Raw genomic sequence first — 20,595 nt, 5'->3', positions numbered from 1 at the left:
CCCACACTGGACTTTTGTGAAGATGCAGTAAGATAGTTCGTGAAAGCATATGGTAAACTGACTTATCCCATACACATATAAACAATTCTTGTTGGTAATAATATTTATTGGTCCAGGTTTCATAATCTCCCAGGCCTCTGGTCCACTAACCCCTTACTCGAAAGTGTTCCCTGGTTGCTGCTCACTATTCTCTGTGTGGCTTCTCCTGCTGGGTACATTTTATCCAGGCCAAAGCATAGGAGCCCATGAATTATGTACAAGTTGCACATGCAGATCAGGCTGTGTGTTTGCACTCCTGTGTCTGTTTGCATTTAAATAGGAAGAGAATCAGCCCGCTGGGCTCTGGGACCAGATACTGCTCCTTCCCCAGCCACATCCCAGAGGCCTGTTGAGTTGGTCTCTGGAGAAGGGTGGGGAGCACATGTCAGGAACTCCCCCTCCCCAGCTTATCTGTACTGCTCACAGGCTAGGTCCAACAGGACTTTCTTGCATGCAGGGGACTCTGCCTCTTGTGTCCCATGTAGCTGGGGGTTGGGTTGTGTAGGGTCTGAGGGGCAGAATAAGGCTGTCACCCCTCCATCCCCTCCACTTCCCAGTTGATGCCGAAAGGTGTCAATTGGGGTGACACCTTTTGGTATAGATGCTGCCATGTTTCAGCTGGGCCTGGGGTACGAGCTCTGGGGGGCCTACGCAGCTTGTCACACAGAATGCTTGTTCAAAGCCACCCTGTCCAGAATGGGGCACATGCGAATAGGGCTGGGCTATACCCAGTATCTTTTTCCCCAGAGTTCTGTGGGTCCCTCTCAATGTTCTTGTTCCTGAGTGGCTTCCAGATGGTGTCCTGGACCCTCCAGGGATAGGATTGGGGGCACACAGCTGGGCTCGGCTGGCACCCAGAAGCATCACAGATGCTTCCTCTGCTTGGTTTAGCATGGGGATGGAGGGAGGTGGACAGGGAGCAAGCAAAAGAATATAATGGAGTATCAACATAAACTTAACCAGTGTATTGAGAAAAGAGCCCACTGAACATAAAGATCATTTCTCCCTCGTCTTAAAAAGGCCTGACACTCTTGGGTTCCTGTTCCAGCTCCACCCTGTGCCTGTGCAGCTCTGGATTTGTGACATGGCTACTCTGAGGTTCTGCCTAGACCAACTTCACAAAGCTGGTGTGAGGTCAAATCAAACTACCGAGTGAGTGGGATACCCAGTAGGGTGCCAGGCACATAGTAGGCCACTGATTTGCAGAGAGGCTCTAATTCCAGCCCAGAGCAAAAGAATTGGATTTTTAGGTACTTGACCTGTGGTCTAAGTGGTAAAGAGCTCCTTGAAATGGTCAGTGTAGCCTAGACATGTTCTCGATTTATGACTCAATGAGAGGAACCTCTAAATCACCTGGGCAGCTTCCCTATGGGACCAGGTGAAGCCATGCAACCAGGCAGCACTGGCTGCAAGTCTTGACTCTGCATAGTCACCTGTGGCCTAGAGTGAGTCCCTAATTTCCCTGTACCTACAAATAGATGGCAAAAGATACCTAACTCTCAGTGTTGTGAGATTCTGATGAGAAATTATAAAACTCTATTGGAAAAAAAGAGCAACTGGGGAAGTCTGGGGGAAGGTGGCCTGGCGTGCAGGCCAGTGGCTGAGAAATCTGAGGCTGGGTTCCCCTTGCTGGTGACAAGCAGGCTCTGTGACTGCCAGCTGAGTAGAGCCTCATTTGCTTTCCTTAATGGGACAGCTGATTAATTAGCCTCTGAGTATTACTGACAAGTACCCAGGTGCATGTTCCTGACACGCATCAGGGTCAGCCCTTGCCAGACTGTGCAGTGCTCAGCTGGCCAGCCTTGGGCATGAGGCTGTGACCTACTGTCCTATCCTCTGATTCTTGGCTTGTCCCTCAGATGACCCTGGTTCTGGGTGGGTGGAAAAGGGGACTCCAGAAGAGGATCACTGGTAGGGACCTGGCCAGGGGATGGGGGACAGTCAGTGAGAATGATTCTCCCCGGCTCTGCCACTAATTTCTGTGACCTCGAGCACCTGACCTTTCTCCTCTTGGCCTCAATTTTCCATCTAAAAGCAGACGTCAGAAGACATGGTCTGAGAAGCTGTGGCCTAAAGCGAAGAAGTATGAATGAATGATTTCTGAAGCCAGCTAGGGCTTGTGTTCTCACCCTGGCTCCTCCATCTCCCAGCCTTGACTTTAGGCAGGTCATCCAGCTTCTCAAGGCCTGTCTGGCAGCAGTTTGCTGGCCCTTCTGGCACAGGCAGATGCTAATAGTGGATGCCCTGCGCACCAGTGTCTGGCATTGGTGGGCCTCAGGGCGGCTTCGGCTTGTCTTCTCCTCCTTTTCCTGTTTCTTTTGCAGTGCATAGAAGTTCCCCAGGAACTCTGGGAGATCTGGAAGACTCAGAAACGTTGCTGACCTCAGTGCTGAGTCCTCTAGGGGCCCCAAGGTCAGGGCGGAGCCGGCCGTCCTCTGCCTCTCAAGGGGAAGGGGAGGTGCATATGCAAGCCCAGCCTCTGGTCATCACTAACATCTTGGAACCTTGATTCTCTAGTTCCATGGAATCTTTCTATTCCCAATACTGGAAGCACTGGATTATGGTACCTTAGAATCTTGGTCTTTTGAAGTCAAGACTTTTGGAACCAGATTGAATTTGGAAATGACTTTAGGGGTCATCTGATCCAGACCTCTGTCCAACCCAGGAAGCCCCTCTGTAGAACCCTTGGACACCTGGGTGTCAGGGGCTCATTCTGCAGCTCTCTCATGTGGGCCTCAGGCTTCAGTCAGATCACAGGGCTGCCCACCACTTCCCTTGTGGTCGTTATTGACCCCCAGGCCCATACCAGGGGTGGGGGTGATAGTGTGCTGTCAGCCCGAAGGGAAGGAAATAGCCCCTCCTCAGCTAAGAATAGAAGGCTTTATGTAATTTAAGTAGCCTGATCATATCAGGCCTCCTAGCCAGGCTCCAGGAAGCTTATTAGCAAGATCTGGGGCCACCATGGGCCCTCCTGGGTGAAGGAGGGTGGGGGTGAGAGTGCTGGGGCAGCACAGTGTTTCCCCGGAACTTCTCTCTTGTTTCTACCTGACGATTTTACTTTTTCCAACAGGCAAGGCTCATTGCTGCTCCCTTCTCTTCCCTGGGGATGGCTGGAAGCATCACCAGCATTCCTGGGGGATAATCTCTTCTGGGAAGAGTTCAAACAAACAAACCAGCCTCTGAGAGGAACAGACAAACAGATAGATGAAAATGGCTTTGTCTTCAAGGAGAGAGTTCATGATGGCAGCCATTTATTGAGCATCTACTGTATTCCAGACCCTGGGCTCAGTGCTTCGTGCCATTGCTTCATCTAATGCTCACCCAGGGCACTGTGGGAGGTGTTCCTTATCTCTACTATGCAGATGAGGACACTGGGGCTCAGCTAGTACTTGGCAGAGCTGGGATTGGATCCAAGAACTGTCCCATCTCATTCCTTCTGGGGTAAAGGATTCCTGCATCAGGGAAAGAGGTGAGAGTCAGAATTCTTGGAGAGAGCCATGGGCACAGAGGACGTTGTCACTCAGTACAGTGACTCATGCTTTGCCCTATGTTAGAGTCTGTTCTGCTTTTGGCAGCCTGGAGTAGGAGAAACAGGACTGGGTTGGGAGGAGGAGTTATGATAGTATCACAAACATAGTTGGTACAGGTGTCTGTTGAGTCAGAATGAAACCAAAGCCTCCTGGGTCTCAGATTCCCCTCTGTGAAGCGGGCAGAGCCTGCTTGGGGCAGGATGTTGAAGCTGCAGCACCTGGTCCCCAGTGCCCCTCTCTGGCGCCTCCCAGAGATTATTCCCAGTGTAAGAATGGAAAGGAATTCTGGGCCACCCTCCGATTATCCAGATGGGAAGACTGAGGCTCCAGAGGACAGGGACTGGCCCAAGGTCACACAGTAAGTGGGCCTGGGAACACATAGTAGGTGTTCAAGAAATCCTTGTTTCCAGGCCAATGGCTGTTCTCTTCTAGGTCACTGCTTTTGTGTGGAGATCTGAAGGGCCTGTGATGGGCTGGGAGGTGGAGTCACTGGGTCCTGGGAGGGAGGGGGTACTGAAGGCCGGAGTCTGTGTAGTACCCCAGACTTATCTATGCTTACCCAAATCCTGCCTGACTCGAATGACCCCTTTTTTGTGGAGCCAGCCTGGACTCCCCTACTTAATACCCCTCCTAATTTCCCTCTCTATCCCAAGAATGGAAATTAAAAAAAAAAAACCATAAAATTTACCTCCTTCATCATTTTTAAGTGCACAGATCAGTAGCGTTAACTGTGTTCACGTTGTTTCATGCCAATCTCCAGAACTTTTTCATCTTGCAAAACTGAAACTTTATACCCATTAAACAACGCCCCATCATCCACCCCCACCATTCCCTGGCAACCACCATTCTACTTTCTGTTTCTATTAATATGACTACTTTAGATACCTCATATATGTGGAATCATGCAGTATTTGTCCTTTTGTGACTAGCTTATTTCACTTAGCATTTCCTCCAAGTTCACCTAAGTTTGCTACACGGTTGTAGCATGTGACAAGATTTCTTTCTTTTTTAAGGCTGAATACTATTCCACTGTGTATATATACCAGATTTAGTTTATCCATTTGTTCGTTGTTGGATACTTGGGTTGCTTCTACATTTTCCTATTGTGAAAGGGGTGGGAGTTTTGAAGTTGAATGGCCCTGAGTTGGATCCTGGCTTTCAGCATCACTTGAGTTGTAAGTCTGAGTCCTTTGTCACTTGTTACTGTGCCCAATGGGGTTGCTGCAAGGATTAGAAATCGTGCATGTATAAATGCTTGGCACACCGCAAGCTCTCAGTGAGTGGTAGGTGGGATTCATTCTCATTATCCACTTTACTTCTAGGGACAGATCTCTTTGGGGGCTTATAGGACCATGGATTATTGGACCCACATACCCGAGCTCACCTCAGCCCCCGTTCATGAGGCCAGCTCAGCATCTGGTGAGTCTTTAGAACAGTGGAGCTGGAGAGCACCTGGGTCCAGAGAGGGGCAGGGACTTGCCCAAATTCACACAGCCTGTCAATGGCCATGCCAGGAATAAACCCAGATCTCTAACCTCCCAGCCTAGGGACCTTCCTACTTCAGTCCCCAGGGTCCACAGGCCTTACCTTTAGGAGGCACTGGCTTTCCAGGGGCCTGTGTCAAACCCTGCAGCATGCAGGGTTGGGGGCAGAGAGCAAAGAGATGAACATTGAGCTCAGGCTCATCTGTGAAGGGTAGAGGCAGATGGGATCTGCCAGGCACCTCTGATTGTCATTTTTTCCCATGGCTGTGGGTCCTGGAAGGGAGGCAGGGACTAAAGGCCTCGGAGCCTCTGCCTGCTCCAGTATGAGGTGATTATGTTAAGCTCATTTGCATGGTGCAAGCTTGTGCAAGGTCCCTGCCTTATACCTGGGAGGTCATGCTCTGCTTTTGCTCATTAAATTTTCATTTACTTATTTCTTCCCTCAGCCATTTATTCAGTAACTACTCCCTGGGGCTTGCTGTGAGCCTGGAGACCAATCAGACCTCAGAGGCAGTTAGTATGGGGTAGTAGTGAATAGTGTGGATTCTGGGACTAAACTGCCTGGATTCAAATCCTGGCTCTGCCAATTACTTGGGCCAGTTGCTTAACCTCTCTCTGTGATTCAGAGTCTTCTCCAAAGTGAGGATAGTGATATTCCAGTTACTATTGTTACATAACAAATCACCTTGAAACTTAGGGGCTTTATATAACAAAAATCATTTTATTATTTCACAATTTCTATAGATCAGAAATTTAAGTTCTGATCAGCTGAGCAGTTTAGGCTCAGAGTCTCCCACATGGATACAGCCAAATGTGGCTGAAGCAGCTGGAGACTGGCCAGGCCTCTGTTGCTCATCATGTAGTCCTGGGGCCTCATCCACTCTGCAGCTGGTCTGGGCTTCCTCACATCTGGCAGCCTCAGAGCAGTCAGAGTGTATACATGGTGGCTCAGGGCTCCAGCAGCAGTGTCCCAGTGAATGAGGCAGAAACTGCATCACATTCAGTGACCTGGCCTTAGAAGTCTTGTGGTGTCACTTCAGCCATTAGTCCCCAGCCCTTCCAGAAAAGTGTCAGAGTTACGTCGTAAGAAGAGCAAGTGGGTTGGAGATATTGCCAGCAGATGTGTTTGGAAATACAATCTGCCTCAGTTGTGAGAATTAGATGAGTCAAAACATGGGAACTGTCTAGACCAGGGCCTAGACATTGTATATAAGTGAGTTATAAAAGTAAGGGTGATTTTGATCACATGCAGTTTACTCGGGATATGTTGACTTTAGGACCTGACTCCTACTACAGAAGCCAATTCACTGAACCGCAGCCTTTCCCATTTGGTATTGAGAGATCTATAAGAGTTCACCAAGCAGAGAAGGAAGGCATTCCTTGCAGAGGGGACCAACTGTGTAAGGGTGTAGAGTTGGAAAGTGGAGTTGCTGGGGCAGGGACTTAGTTCCAGGTGGCTGGGGCTCCCCTGGAGGCCAGGAAGGTAAACTGAAGCCAGGATAAGAAAAAAACTTTGCATATTGGGTTTGATCCTGTAGGTCCCACGTAATCCTTGGTTATTTCTCATGTAGCGATGTGAAGGGCTGGAGTGCCCTAATGGGAAGTCACTTCTGAAATGGAATCAGCAGGACTTGGGGGAGTCCTGGACTTAGGGAGTGTAGGGAGAGGTCGGAGTGATGGGGCTCAAACCCAGGTATTTGTCTGCACATTTGCATCAGCTTTGCCTGTGATGTGCATACCCACCCAGGCTTGCTTTCCCTCCTCTTTCAGTATGTCGGTAGTTTGTGATTTTCCTCTGCTCACATCCACTCTCCTGCAGGGGGAGTTAGAAGGGTTAGACAGTGACTGCCTGGTTGGAGGAGCCTGACAGCCAGCTATTGTGTAACAGGCAGGGCCTCCTCATCTGCCCCCAGGACTGTCTGTGGAGAATGGCTGCTGCACCCCTAACGGTCTCCCTTTTCCATCTCTTCCTACTCTGTAGCCTTGCAGGGTCCAAATGGAACAGATCTGAGAGTTGCGGTATCCAGCCCCCATCACATCACATGGGGAAGCTAAGGCTCAGTGACTTGCTTCAAGTCCCATAGTAAAAGAGCCAGCCTCAGGCTCTTCCAGTTGCTGCAGCCAGGTGCAGTGGCGCTCAGGTGAGAATGGGTGCTCTTTAAGAGCAGGAGCTCTCCCTCTTAGACCCTCCACCCTCCACTCCATCTGAAGCCTGCTTCCAGCCACCCTGGAAGGCCAGTGCTCCATCCAGAGGGAGGTCATGTCTGGGGACATGATTTCAAGAAAAGAAAAGAAGGGCTTAGCAGCTGTATGGCCTTGGAAAAGTCATCTCATCCCTCTGAGCCATGGTGTTCTCATCTGTCAAAGGAGTGAGAATGCAGACTCCAGCAGGGTTGTCCTGAGGATTAGATGAATCACCAGTTTGTTTGTTTTTTATTTGTTTGATTTTTGAGTTCTCAGATGCTGGTACTGTATCTGGGAAAGGGAACTGCCAAGGGTCACTTGGAAGGGAACTTTGAGTTGTGACTTGGAGGCAGGGCAGGACTACAGCTGGGAAAAGGGAGGGATTTTGATTTGGAAAGCTGAGCTGGTCTGGGCAGGTATAGCCTTCCGCTTGCATACGAGATACTGCTCCTGCCCTTCTGGAGGCAGCTTGGGGCAATGGGATGTGCAGCCGGACACTAGTATGGCTGATGAACTGAGGACTATGTGCGGTACTCAGAAACAGAAAAAGGCATGCCCAAGTCTGACTGGAGAGTTAAGGAAGGCTTCCTGCAGGAGGAGTTTGAGCTGAGAGTTAAGGGATGTTTGGTGGGAGATGAGGGAAAGGATGTAGAGAACAGAGCAAGGCTTGGTGCCAGATGGGATTTGAAGGTTTGAGGAGGTGGGGAGGGTTATTCTCATCTTCTAGGTGGCTTGAGACAGGGGAAGAGGGAAGAACAGGTCTAGGGAGATGTGATGGGTTCCCATTCGGATACCGGGGGTATGAGATTCCTGTGGGATGTCCAGGGTGGGACGGCCTGAGGTTCATTGGATACTTGGGCCTTGAGCTTGGTCTAGGCAGAGACAGGGGTGGTAGTTGATATCTTCTAAGGAGAATATGAAGGGCAAGAGAAGGAAAAGGTGCTTAGGATGAAGAGCAGCGGCATGAGGGCTGGGTAGTGAGAGGATCCAGCTAAGGAGCTGGGGTAAGGATTGGAGAGGGAGGAGGGAAACTAGAGTAACTGGTATCCTGGAAGCCCAGGAAGGAGGACATTTCCAGAAGGAGGGTCAGGGAGGTTGAGAACTGTCCTTATTCACACAGAAGTCATGACTGAACTTGGCGGGAACAGAGGGTGGTGAGTTTGCAGCAGCGGGAGGGAGGGAGCAGAGACATGAGTATAGACAACTCTGAGAAGTTTTGATGAGAAAGAAGGAAAGAAAGGGAATGCTGGCCGAAAGGGGATGGAGGGGGACAAACTGGGTGATACTCAGGCCTGTTTATTGCTGCCTGGAGAGGGGAGACGGAGGAGGGGCATGAGACCTCATCTAGAAACACTTGCTCTAGTCCTCAGAAACAAGGGACTCTTTCTGGAAGGGTGGTCATGGACAGCAAGGGATGAGGGGGAGCCATGGTGGCCCTCAGGCCTGCCCTGAGCTCTGCCAGGCTCCAGGGCCTTTGTTCACTCTGGGTATGGGAGGATCACCTGTGGAGACTTTTGACCTAGGAAGCAGGAGCCCCACAAAATCAGAGCATCTTCATAAACCAGGTTCCAGGTCAGTGGCTGAAACTCAGGGCTGAGTGGAGTTGGCCTGTGGTGGTTTTTGTGTCTTCAGTGCTCACCAAAGTGGCTTTGTAGATGCTTCAAACAAGAAAGGCCTGGGAAGGTCAGGACATGGATTCTTCTGCTTCCAAAGAGGCCATGCCCATCTCCATCCCTGGTCTCAGTTCCCAGTTACTGGGAAGTTCTCCCTCTGGGTCTAGCCTAAGTCTTTCCTGCTGTGTGTTCCCTCCTAGTGAACTTGTTCAGTCCAGGTCTGTGGAGCCAAGCCCATCAGCCTGCTGCTTTGAGTGGCGGCCAGTGTTTTTACAACTTGTTTTCATGAAGTTGGTTTGAAGTCTCCCTGCATTCCCAGAATGTCAGACCCGCCCTGATTCACAAGGATTGACCAAAACAGGATCTGAGCCAACAGAGGAATCTGAGACTTAGTCATTCCCCTTGGATCATCTACTGATTCTCCATCTTTCCTTCCAGTAAAAAAAGAAAGTAAGTTAGCTCAGCTGGCCAGGAGGGGACAGGGTTCAAGGATGTAAACAGGCTCAGATAATGCTGGTGGTGGACAGAGAGGGATCAGTGCTCAGGCTTTGCATTGGACTGACCTCAGCTCACGTCTTGCCACATGGGGGATCTTTGACAACTCTCTCTGAGCCTCATTTTCCTCATCTCTGAAATGGAAAAATTAGTGGCACCTACCTCCTAGGTTGGGTAATGGAGAAGCAGACCCTGAGACTAGGATTCATATCACAGCAATTCATGTCAGAAGTTTTGCAGGAAAAAAAAAAGTTGAAGGAATAGGGAAAGTAGAACCAGAAAGAGAAGGGGAAGCAAGACTGTTATTTCAAACCAAGCCCCTCAAGGGGAACTTGGCTTAGTCCCCAGAGCTCTAGGGACATGGAGCCAAAGCTGACAGCCAGGGGCAAGGGTGCTGGACAGCTTAGACCTCCACCCACCACCGGTGCACTGGTAAAGGTGGATCTGGGGGATTATGGGGCCACAGGCAAAGGGATTTCAAGAGCCTAAGGTCAGTCTGCCCACGCACCTCCACAGGTGTTGGCCATTGGGCAGGATCACACACCCCAGTGTGTCCCCAGGATGGTAAGGGATCCCAGGGAATATGGGTGCAGCATGACAGAGGCCTCTCCCGAGGGTTAGTGTGCAGATTATGCGTGATAAAGTATATATGATACCGATTATGCCAAGCCTGGCACAGAGGAAGCACCAATAAGTAACAGCTCTTCTCACCCGTTAGAAAGAGAGGTGCAGAATCGGTGTCCCAGGATTGTGTGGTTGGTGAAAGGCAGGACCTCTAAGAGCTGCCCTGTGTCCCATTGCTCCACCAGCCCCAGGTACTGGCTCACTGTCTCTCAGCTTCCAGAGGCAGAACCCCACGGAGCTCCCCAGCTGGGCAGACTGGGCACAGCCCCCAGGGTTCTCTACATGACTTGGTCTCAGGCAGTCTCTCCTACTCCACCGGGGCTGGTCTGGTGCTCTGCCATAGCCCCTTCCAGAGAAGTCTGCCTCTGTGCCACCTCCATCTCTGCCTACACAGCCCAGGGGGACTTGCTGAAGAGCAGGGGACAGCACAGGGCTCATGGTCAGGGCCAAGGAGGCACTGGTACTGCATGGAGGAAATTGAGGCCCCTGGAGCCCATCCCCACCTCAGTAGAATTTGGCTGTTCTTCCCAGCCCAGCCCAGCCCACCCCACCCCACCCCACTGTGTCTCCTGGGCTTATGGAACTCATGGTCAGTGTGTCCTAGAAATTAACAAATAGGAGTTGTACTTCCTGGACTGATGACTTTAACTGGTGATGTCAGCCTGGGTTGACCCTAATGGAACCTGCCCCAATCTCTAGCCTGCCTCCCCCCTTCCCCATGATATCACAAGGAATGTCACCCATAATCTGGCCTCTCCACTCAGGCTTCTGGGAGTTAGCCCTACAGAGCATGACAGGCCTGGGTTCTTGTCCAGACTCCATTACCTGCTGTGTGACCTTGGCTAAGTCACCTCCCCTCTCTGAGCTTCGGCGCCCCATGTTTCTAACCAAAGTTTTGTATGTGCTCACCTAAAATTAGATGATTTCAACATGGAATTAATCCCTGATTGACTGCTACACATAGAGGTAAAGTGATTTGCCTGTGATCACACAGCAAAAGGGTGAAGGTGAAAGAGCCGGGATCTGCTCCTCGCCCCACGGCTGGTTACATGAGCACCTTACCCTTTATAAGCTCTTCTCTGGCCCCTTGCCTCCATCTGATTCAGACCTGAACTAACCTCCCGTCGACCAGGATGAACATCCTGAGCCGGGCACCAGAGTGGTCAGTCACTGCTATTTAGTCATTAGCTCATCTGAAAACCATTTCTTAAGCACCTACTGTGTGAGGGGTTCTGTGCTCAGATGGGCAGGGCCTGGCTTTCTCCAGGCTTAATGTCTAGACTACTGTAAGGCTGTACCCTATCTTGAAGCCTGGGGAACCCACAGACCCCTGGGGTGAGGGTGGACATAGGATGGTGGCTCCAGAGGAAGAACTCTAAAATGTCTAGAGCTTCTCCCTGCCTGCTCTGGGGCAGAGCAGGCAGGGTGTGGCTGGCTAGGGTGGTGGGTGCAGGGGAAACAAGTTTGCTTTCTCCCAGGTATTTGTTGCTGCCTATGGTGGGTTCCCACTGAGTTAGGCTGGAAGATGGCTTTGATCAACCATCAAGGCCTTCTCGTGCCCTGCCCTGGCTCCTGCTTCCTTTGTTCACACACACTCTAGCATCTGTACATTATTAGACCTTAGGCTTCTCCAGCAGGAGCACTGTCTGTCCACCGGGGTCTCAGGGCCTCTCCTGGCACACAGAAAAGTTCAGGAAACATGTGTTGGTGGCTGGATTTATGTTGTCTAGGCTGGCTTGGGAGTCAGACAGAGTATGAATCCTGGCTCTGCCACTTGCTTAGCTGCATCCTTGAGTAAGGGACCCAAACCCCCTTGAACCCCCCTTTTTTTTTTTTTTTTTTTTTTTTTGCCATCTGTACAATGAGCTGCAATGGGAGGCTAAGAGGAGTAAGCAAGAGAATGGGCAGAGAATCTCGGCTTTGTGCAAGGCTGCAGCCAGCCCTCTGGAAACAGTATTATGGTGGATGGATTCTGCATGCACCAGACTGCGTAGGAAACAGAAGAGAGATGGAGTTAGGCCCTGATCACAAGGCTTAGCATTTTACAGGTTACAAAGCCCCGTCATGTCCTGCTTGCTGCATTCTCCCAATCACCCCACAAGGCAGACTGGGCCGAATGTAGAACCCCCATCTGACGAATGAAGATTCTTAGCTTAGAGAGGAGGCTGATCTGCTTTCCAGTGGCCAACCCAGACCCAGAACCCAGGTCTTCTGGCTCTCAGTCTCCTGCTCTCTCCTTGACACCCCTGTCCTCTCCAGAACCCAATTCCTGCTCTCTGTCATCTTTATGAAAGATGCTAGGAAGGAAGGGTGGTGGGCAGGGAACGCAGAGAATCGTTAGCCCAGACGTCAGGGGCTGAAGGTGCGATCTGGTGGCCTTAGCCCAAAGGGGAGTCACTATAACCAGTAGGCCCAGAGTAAGGGGGGCAGCAAGGGAGCCTGGGTAGAGGTGGACTGAGTAGGGGCACAGAGGAGGAGAAAACCAGTTATGGGGGCCACAGCTCATTCACTTGGCCTGATGGTCAGGAGGCTAGCAGCCTGGTAGACCAGAGGCCGCCGTGCCCTCCTATCCGGGTGTCTTCATGATGGTGCTGGAATATAAGGGACTTCAAGGAGCACCCGGTCTATGGGAGAGCCTAGTCAAGTCATGGTCACTGTTCTTGAGGGTATTTGAGTCAGTTCTGGAAATAAGGCCCACATCTAACTAAGCATAAGAACATTTCCTGTAAGAGCATTCCCTAAAAGGCAGACTCTGGGCAAGGCAGGGCTGGCTGGCAGCCCAGATGATGCTTAGCAAGGTGAAGTGACCAGCGTAGGTAGCTGGGGCCGCGTAAAAGTGAGAGCTGGTAAGCGAGGAGTGAACAGGCAAGCCCGGGACAAAAATACAAATAGAAGTCCCTATATCTTTGTCAGATATTTGAAGTTTATAAAACCAAGAAACTGTTAAAATAGTTTGCTTTTCCCACCTTAACAAATATATCTTCATAAGGCAAATTGAAATATATATGTAAAGTTTTGGTTTTATATGACTGAAAGTGATAAAATATCAAGGAATTTAATTATTATTATACATCTGGGTGTTTTGATGGTGGGCTGGTGATGTTCAGATGAGTAATAAGACTTATAGTTCATACATTATTTCATAAAATATATTTTTTGTCTTCATTTTAGCAAGATTACTATAATTATATTATTATAATCAAGATTTTGACATTTGAAAATTTTGTACTGAAGGTAATAAAGGATTAAAAATAAAATGCAATTGTATTTAAAGTATATGGAATTTGAATATATTTTCATCAAAAATTCAAATTACAGTAAATGTAAAGAAAGGAAAATTTATATTTTCACAATTAATTTTAATCCTTGAAAATGCTATAGAAATTAAAATGCTATAGAAATTAAAAGATATAGAAATTAAAATGCTATATAAATTATCATAATAATATCAGATTTTGAAATGAAATTATTTAGAGATTAAATTCAAATTTTTGAAGATTTTATAAATATGAAACTATTGACAGTTTTAATATTTAATATTTTATCTAGTTGCCAATGTAAATAATTAGTATCGTGCTACATTGATTTGAGTAATATGAATTTTTTAAATACAGTAGTCCCCCCTTATCCACAGGGGATAATTTCTGAGACCCCCAGTGGGTGCCTGAAACTACAGATAATACCAAACCCTATACAACTGACTCTTGAACAACTTGGGGGTTAGGAACGCTGACCCCTGTAAAGTCGAAAATCTTTGTATAACTTAAGTTGATCCTTGAACAACACAAATTTGAACTGAGTGGGTCCACTTATAGGATTTTTTTCAAATTTGCATATAAGTGGACCTGGCCAGTTCAAACCTTTATCGTTCAGGGTCAACTATATATACTCTGTTTTTTCCTTATACACTGTACACTTATGATAAAGTTTAATTTATAAATTAGGCACAGTAAGAGATTAATAACAATAACTAATAATAAAATAGAACAATTGTAACAATCTATTGGAAGAAAAGTTATGTGAATGTGGTCTCTCGGCAAACTAGCTCAAAGCAGCATAAATGTTTTATTTCTTTTAAGTTGAAACGTTCACCTTTTTACTTCCGACTCATCTGAATTACCAGCATCACTGTCCTTGCACTGTGGGGCCATTATTAAGTAAAATCAGGGTCACAAGCACTGTGATACCATGATAGTCAATTTGATAACTAGATGGCTACTAAGTGACTAAGGGTAGGGAGGGTACACAGTGTGGACAAGGCGTGGACAAAGGGGTGATTTGTGTCCTGGGCTGGACGGAGTGGTATGCTGTGAGGTTTCATCATGCTGCTCAAAATGGAGTGCAATTTAAAGCTTATGAAATGTATATTTCTGGGATTTTTTTATTTAGTAATTTTGGATCATGGTTGACCACAGGTAACAAACTACGGAGAGTGAAACTGCGGAGAAGGGGGGACTACTATACTGTAAGGTGTTCCTCAGCCACCATGCGCATTCATTGTGAATACCACACTAATTCATAAGCACTTTCAGAACCACAAATTGGACCAGGGAGAAAAGCCAAAAAAAAAAAAAAAAAAAAAAAGATGCTTCACATTACTGGGAAATGCATACAGTGAGCCCTCATTTAACATCATCGATAGATTCTTGGAAATTGCGACTTTAAGTGAAACAGCAAATGGCAAAACCAATTTCATCATAGGCTAGTTGGTATAAATAAGAGTTAAGTTTCAATGGCATATTCCTGGTCATAAAAACATCACCAAATTTGTAAATAAAGACCCAAAATCCTTCTAATAGTAAACATTGTAATAAATATAAGCTATACGTACATTTAGGAAAGATGAATAAAAAAAAAAAACAAGATAACAATTTCCAACCTGCTTATTCCAGTTTGGAGTCTCTCCCAGCAGCTGGGATCTAAATCTAGGTATCTGCATTCATTCATTCATTTCATTCATATATGCATTTGTTCATTTATTTAAAACCTATATTCACTTCGTCCAATTCTTCATTTTATCATAGAATGCCAGGCCATAATAGTCTTGTATGCATTCTCATCATCCTACAGATGAGGGAACTGAGGCTCAGAGAAGGGTACTGATGCACCTGAGATTACAGAGTAGAAAAGCCCCCTGACCAGGTTTCACAATGCAGAGGATGCGTATTGTGTTTGAGTTTCAGATAAAATCTGAATAAGTGCTGCTATATCCCAATCTGCTTCCCTTCCTTCATCAAACTCTGCTACCCAGGCCACTTGTCCCAGGGCCCTGGGGAGATCCTGCAGGGGGTTTCTGTTTGAAGAGCCACTTCCTGTTTGGGACTGAGCACTTCCTTTAAGTGACTCACAGGCTTCCACTGGCCCCGTGCTGGGAAGTCAAGGTGGGGCTGAAGGCCTGGCAGGCCCAGGCTGTGCCACCCTCTGCCTGGGACCCCAGCTGGGTGACCTGAGACTGAGCAGTGACATAGACTAGGAGGGGAAGGAGATGGAAGGAGGATGTTAGACTGTTCTCTTCACCCAGCTCGGCAGGCAGGGCTCTGAGAGAACATGGAACTTGGGCTGCCATGGGCATGGGGCAGCCTCCACATCCATTCATTCCCATATCCAGTTTCCAGGTAGGGGCTGACAGCAGAGCCAGGATCCCCCAGGGCAAATTTGTGACACTTTCTCTTCCTTGCCAGACAGTGAGGTATGATCAAAAGAGCACCAGGCTTGGAGCCATAGAATCATAGGCTTGGATTTCTGACACCAGCTTTCTGGTGAGCTTGTCAGTTCCCTGCCCCTCTCTGGGTCTCAATATCCATGTCTGTCTAGTTGGGGGAGGGCTTTCTGGCTGTGACATTTTGTGGCAGCTTGGTATTGCAGGATTTACATTAAGAGAATTGGGTTTGAATTCTAGCTCTGCCACCTTTCTGGGTGTGTCTACCTCTCAGAGGCTCCATTTAAAAGTTGGAAATAATAATCACTTTAGGCATTTTACATAATTTAATCCTTACATCAACCCTATGGGATAAGTTTTTTATTATTGTCTTATACATAAGGTGATTGAGGCACAGGGAGGTTCAGTAACTTGCCTAAGGTCACATAGTAAGAGCCAAGATTCTAACTTGGGCAGTTTGACCCCAGCGGCCATGCTGTTAACAAGACATTGATGGTCTTCCTACTCAGACTGTGGTCCCTGTGCCTGTAGCATCGGCATCACCCAGTAGCCTGTCCAAAGTGTAGAGTCCCAGACCCCAGCCTAGAAGTACTGAGTCAGACTGCATTTCAGTGAGATCTCTAGGTGATTTGTTGACATGTTAAAGTTTGAGAAGCCCTGTTCTATTTATATTCTCTCTGTCATTTAGGCCTTGAGATCATTGTGGAAGATGAAGGAAATAAGTGTGTTTCGTAAACTGTAAAGTGCAGTACATTCAGGGCCCTGTGAGAAACCTGGGGACTGGAGGTGGAGGGAGACAGGGCTGCGGGTGCTTCAGGAGTCTTTTTTTCAGTAGCTGGATGTCATTTCCAAGCTATCTCTGAGCCCAGCTCTGCCTCATTCCCATCCAAGGCTGAGTCTGAGTTGTGTGTTTCTTGCTGGTGTATGGCTCCAGTGCCCAATCAAGTTGGAGAGAGTTCTCACTGGCATGGGCTTGGGCTGGACACCAGGCCTGAGCCACCACTGCCCTGGGTCTACAGGGCCACAGAAGACCTGGGTTCCAGCCCTGGCTCTGCCTCCTACACTCCAGGTGACCCTGCCATCTGCCAGCTTATGTCCCTGGCCCTGCCAGCTTATGTCCCTTAGTAGGCAATGTGGCAGTATCCTCTGAAGCCTGCAGTCTGGCCTAGAGCCCCCTCCCCTCTCCTTCTCTCCCCGTGGCCCGTTGGCACCATCTCTCCTCCCAGTTCCTGGGCAGGAGGGCTGCCCTTCAGGTTATAAGAGCTGGTGATAGGGGAGGCAGTGCATGAGTCAGAAGTCAGCCACGTAATTGTGGTGCCCCAGATCCCGCCTCCAGCCCATTGGCCCTTCCTCAGCGGCTGCTTTAGAACAGCTGGTTTGTCGGAGAAGCAATTCCCTGGGCAGCACAAAAGGACCTCTGCCCCCCAGGAGCTGGGCACAGCCCCAGGTCTTGCCCCAGGGTGGCTGGGCTTTGGATCATGTTTCCATGGGCTCTGGGGTAGAGGGGGTAAGAGTGGTTCAAGAGCAGGTTATACTGGGTTTGGGGTTGGGGCTGGTTTATGGGCAGCATGTGTAGAGGTGGGATTGCATGTATGGGGTGTCATAGCCCACAGCTCATGCACACAGCTCACCCACTAGCTTGGCAATTTTTCTAGGGCAGGAACTAGATATGACCCATCCCTGGGCCCCACATCCAACACAAGATAGGCACAGGCTCACTAAGTCTCAAGTGGGAGGGGAGAAGACAGGGTGAACTGATAAGTAATCTGACTGGGTTTGTCCCCCTGCCCCCGCAGCTCTCCCGGTGAAGTGACATCACCAACTCCGTGGACAGGACACCTCCTGGGAGCCTAGCTCATTGCCACTGGTACCTTCTTCCAGGTAAAGAAAAAAGAAGAGAGAGAAGCGGGGAGAAAGGAGTTAGAGACAAGCCGCATAGAGCAGACCACTGAGGTCTAAAATGATGTCTTTCTTAACCATGGGGGCAGCACCCTACAGTTTACCAAAAAAAAAAAACCTATGAGAAACAGAGATTATTGTCCCATTTTACAGACAAGGAAAAAAACCTGAAGCTCTGAGTAGAGTTGTCTGTTGCTTACTCCAGTGTACCTGGTACTAATCTAAGCACCTCACATGGATGAGCTCATTTAATCTTCACAATAGCCCATGAGGTTGGAGCTATTATTATCTCCACTTTGCAGATAAGGGGACTGAGGTATAGAGGCATCAAGGAGTCTACTCCGTTAGTAAATGGGAGAACTGGGTTTCAGACCCAGACAGGTTGGCTCTTGGGTACACATCCCAACCCCTATGATTTACCGCCTCTCTAGAGCCAAGAACTGAACTAAGTTTCGTTGCCCTCCAGTTTGGGGGTTTAATGGGCTCTCATTTCCAGGGAGAGATTTGTGTTTTAAGACTGAATCCTAGAAAAAGTGACATTTCAGCCAAAGGAATGAATAGCAAATGGTGGAATTGGCATGAATCTTCAAGGTGTGCTGGCCACCAACTCCTGGGACTGTCTTCCTCAGCATTCGAGCAAGGCTGGTTTTCTTTGGTTACCAAAAGGAAACCTGGAAATTTGAAAGAGAGGAAGAAAAGTTTAGGCCCCAGGTTCTCAGCCTTGCCTGGAAATAGAGGGGCTACCACTTTTCCCAGAATACCACAGTGAAGGGAGATGGAAATGACGGTGAGGAGATCAGCATTCTTTGCTAAATCTGAGGTCATCTTATACTAGGCCAGGGACAAAAATATGCAAGCAGATATCAGAGGTTTAAGAAAAAATCGTGGAAGAAAATACTTAATTGAGACTTTTTTTAGCAACTTAATTTTCCTGTAAATAGGGAAAGGCTGATTATTATTCAGAGGCAGAATTCAGAGCAGGCTCAGAAGTGCCTCTGCAGTTGTGTGGTTTAAGAGGCTCTGATCAGTTCCTTCTTTCCTTCTTTTACATATTTAACAAGCTTTTCTGAGTGACAAATAAATGGGCGCCTCCTTGGTGCTGGCCCAGTGCAGGGACACAGGTCTCCTCCCCAGTGACTCTAGCGGGGACTGGGCCTGGGATATCTTGTGTCCAGTGCAGGGCCACAGACACTGTGGCTCTTCAGAAAAGCTTGGCTGAGTGTATCAGAAGTTTCTGCCTGGGGAAGCTCTCAGCATGGTGGGCAAGGCAGCCATGAAAGCGGATAATTACTGTGCGCAGAGGCCTGTGATCATGTCTCACGAGTTCTGACAGATGATGCGAACACAAAGGGAAGAAGCAGTGGGCTTCCATGGGGGCGTCAGACCAAGCTTTGCACAGGGTCCTGATGGGATGTGCATTGGGGTGGTGGGGAGGGCTTTCCTGATAGAGGGCCCAGCATGAGCAGAGGCAAGGCAGTGGGAGGGTAGGTAGTGTGGTGTGCTTGGAGCACAGCAGTGTGAGGAGGGAGGGGGAAGTGAGGTGAGACAGGTAGGTGTGAGTGGAAGGAAGCAAGAGAAAGCCTTCTTAAATGGTAAGACTGGCTTCTCTTCCCACCCTAAGGCTTGTTTGGCAAGCCTGTTTGTATAATAACTCCACTATTTTACATAATAAATAAAATAAATCATTGCTTTCCATTCCCCCAGGGGGCAAAAACTAGTCAGAGACAAGTTTGCTTAGTGCAAGTCTCTGCCAGACTCAACTTCCTCCTCCTCCTCTCAGTCAGGTGGCCCCCCTTCCCAGGGACTCAGGCAGAGGCATTGGAAAAAGCCAGCCTGACAGAATCCCTGGGCTCCTGGGAGGGGCTAGGGTGTCAGCCCAGGGTAAGACGACTAAGAAAGTCTCCCCGCTCACCAGGTCCTGGGCTGGCCTCAAGGCCCAGCCAGAGGCCCTGCCAGAGGCCCTGGGGATATTTGCTCACCCTTTCTGCTCCAGGAGGACACTGTCAGTGTCAGTCTTGGGGTGTTTTGGGGGTCAGGGGACAGGCAGCTCCTCTTAGGAGGGTCCTCTTATAGTCCTGACTTAAGGTGTGAACTACTCAGGCCTCCAGGGAGGGAGGGGCGCATCACTGAGAGTATGCAAGCCAGTGCAAGCCTATACAGGCCGCTCTGCTGGGGAAACACCAATAGCAGCCATACTAGAGATTTCTGCATGGGAAGGGAGGCTGGATGGAATGCCTCCAGGTCTTTCCTGGTGCTGACATTCGATAGCTTTAATTGTCTGAAATCCAGGGATAGTTCTAAGATCTCTGTTGGATTGCACCAGGATTCCATGTTGTGTGAGTCTTGGGTGAGGTGATTCTAAGACTCTTGTTTAGAGAGTTTGCAGCTGGAGATTTTGAGTCTGAGATGCTAAGCTCTGCTCTTGTGGGCAAGAACAGGTCACACCTGGTGACTATTCAGCCCAAGCTCATAGCCCTGACTTGGGAAAGAGAGGTCCTTTCTGTGCCAGGAGAACCCAAGGCCACACTGGGCAGGGTCCTGAGCCTGGCTTCTGTCCAGCCTGTAGCCCCAGACATGCTGGTCTGTCCCCCAATGGTCTTAACTGAGAATGTGGCTCAGCAGACCTGTCTTGACCTCCACTAGCCTCCTGCCTCATCTGTAAAACAGGGATCTGATACTTACCTGTGGAGTTGGCAAGATGCTTCAACGAGCCAGTATGTGGGGAGGCTCTTTATCAACTGTGAAATACGGGGCATGTGGTTATAATTGTAGCTGCTGTTGCTGTGATAAGATTGTCCCCTTAAAAGGAAGGTCCATATCTGGTTCTCTGTGATTCTCTTTGGCTCCCAGCAGTGCCTGGCACACAGTGGATGTTTCTTAAACATTTACTGAATCATCTAAAGAGCCTTAGATATGGGACAGATGGTTCCAGAGGCCATAGTTCCCAGGGAAAAGCAGGGACTATTTCCTACAGGAGAGCAGCCAGGAGGGGCAAGGGAACTGGAGAACTCATGACTGGGGCGAAGCGAGCCTGCTCGGTGATGCCGTCAGCCTTGGCCTGCTCCCTG

General features: G+C 48.8%; 1 protein-coding gene across 12 annotated transcripts in view; it reads left to right on the top strand.

Annotated features, from left to right (window-relative positions):
• GDPD5 (glycerophosphodiester phosphodiesterase domain containing 5) overlaps positions 1-20,595 on the top strand; it is an 85,553-nt gene that overhangs the window by 16,253 nt on the left and 48,705 nt on the right. For 6 of the 12 annotated variants that reach the window (XM_039848067.1, XM_039848068.1, XM_039848072.1 and 3 more), the window contains exon 2: positions 17,425-17,509. The exons of 2 other annotated variants lie outside the window; for them this stretch is intronic. The gene's annotated coding sequence lies outside the window, so the exon portion shown is untranslated. Of the gene's footprint in view, positions 1-6,989; positions 7,195-16,974; positions 17,136-17,424; positions 17,510-20,595 lie in introns of those variants that run through there. 4 more of the 12 variants (XM_039848064.1, XM_039848065.1, XM_039848063.1 and 1 more) reach the window with 4 other exon arrangements.

This window comes from Pteropus medius, unplaced genomic scaffold, assembly GCF_902729225.1.
Source record: "Pteropus medius unplaced genomic scaffold, Ma_sr-lr_union100, whole genome shotgun sequence".
Lineage (NCBI taxonomy): Eukaryota > Metazoa > Chordata > Mammalia > Chiroptera > Pteropodidae > Pteropus > Pteropus medius.
The sequence above is the reverse complement of the archived record's forward strand: the minus strand, read 5'-3'. Positions and strand labels throughout refer to the sequence as shown.